Source organism: Chrysochloris asiatica, unplaced genomic scaffold (assembly GCF_000296735.1).
Source record: "Chrysochloris asiatica unplaced genomic scaffold, ChrAsi1.0 scaffold00038, whole genome shotgun sequence".
NCBI classification, from domain to species: Eukaryota; Metazoa; Chordata; class Mammalia; order Afrosoricida; family Chrysochloridae; genus Chrysochloris; species Chrysochloris asiatica.
This window is the reverse complement of record NW_006408556.1, coordinates 1,037,899-1,039,230: the sequence shown is the minus strand read 5'-3', so window position 1 is coordinate 1,039,230 and position 1,332 is coordinate 1,037,899. Positions and strand designations below refer to the sequence as shown.

Sequence of the window (1,332 nt, the reverse complement as noted above, 5' to 3'; positions counted from 1 at the left end):
TTTCTTGTTTACCAAATTTATCTGACATCTTTAATGTTGCATTATCATACATACAAGTACACTTGAGCATAGTAAAGAGGAATTTATGGAATGTCACTCAACATTTCTATTTTCCATGAAGTTCCATTGCTATTTTCTGCCACTTAACTCCCACCCCAAAGCCTGTCTTTAGGTATCTCTCCAAGGTTATCCTATTGTCTTGTTGGGTATGTTCCCCCCAAACCCCCGTTCTCTTTTCCTAACTCATTTTGCCACTTCCTGAAGATCATAATCTGAGGAATATCTTTCTCTCCAGAATCTTTACTCTTTCCCTTTTTATTTGCTCTCCCCTCTTTTCGGATATACTCATGTATCTGCTATCTTAAAATGAACCAAACAGTTAGCCAAACCCAAACCAAACCAAACTCACTACTTGGATAGTGTTTCTGAGACTGTAGCTCAATACTGCGTCATAGGGCCAAGATTAGGATGAAACAAGTGAGGTACACAGGGTGTAACCTTTAAGGAAGCACTCACTCTCAGGGCCCAGGCAAGTGCTCACTCACTTCGTTGTAGTCCTGGCCCTAACACTTGATATTGCTTCTTTTTACTGATCCAACTTTATTTAGGGAGTGCAGTGGCTCCATAGGATAAGCACTGGACTGTGAACCACAAGGTTGCTGGTTCAAGCCACCAGTCACTTTGTGGGAGACAGATGAAGCTTGCTGCTCCCACAAAAGATTTAAAGCCTTGAAAACCCTCTACAGGGTTGCTGTGAGTTGAAACTGACTCCATGGCATTTAAAAATAACCTCATTTAGAATACTGTCAAAGACCAGTTCTTCATCCTGCCTCATTCCACAGTCTGCTGTGACTGACTGGTCAAGAGTGAACCATTTTCTTATTTGTCAGTCCAGTGCCTTTTAAAGTCAGTCTTCAATTCTCCAGGTTTCTCTGTAGCATTTGATTCTAGAATAACCTCTTATTATTGACTTCCTTCTTCAGTTAGGTTTTATGAATTCCCTTTCTACCTCCCAATCCACTCTGCCTTACCTAGACTGTTTTCCTCTTCTGGACTCTTAAATTAGAACAGTTTCTATCACTTAATAGTTTGATCTTTAAACATAGTTTTGCTGCTGAGGTGTTTCAAACCTTCTCTTCAGGTGATTCCCTGACCCATATTTCCAGTGCTGAACCCTAGTTATATAAATTTAGTTGCTTCTTGACATTTCCATTGGATAGCCCATTCTCATGTCACACCCCTGAGGCCCAGAGCTATTGTTGTTGTCGTTAGGTGCCATCGAGTTGGTACTGACTCATAGCGACCCTGTGCACAACAAAACAAAACACTGCC

General features: G+C 41.1%; 1 protein-coding gene across 1 annotated transcript in view; it reads left to right on the top strand.

Moving 5' to 3' along the window:
• LOC102820994 (HLA class II histocompatibility antigen, DO beta chain-like) overlaps nt 1–1,332 on the top strand; it is a 61,831-nt gene that overhangs the window by 1,393 nt on the left and 59,106 nt on the right. The window lies entirely within an intron of this gene.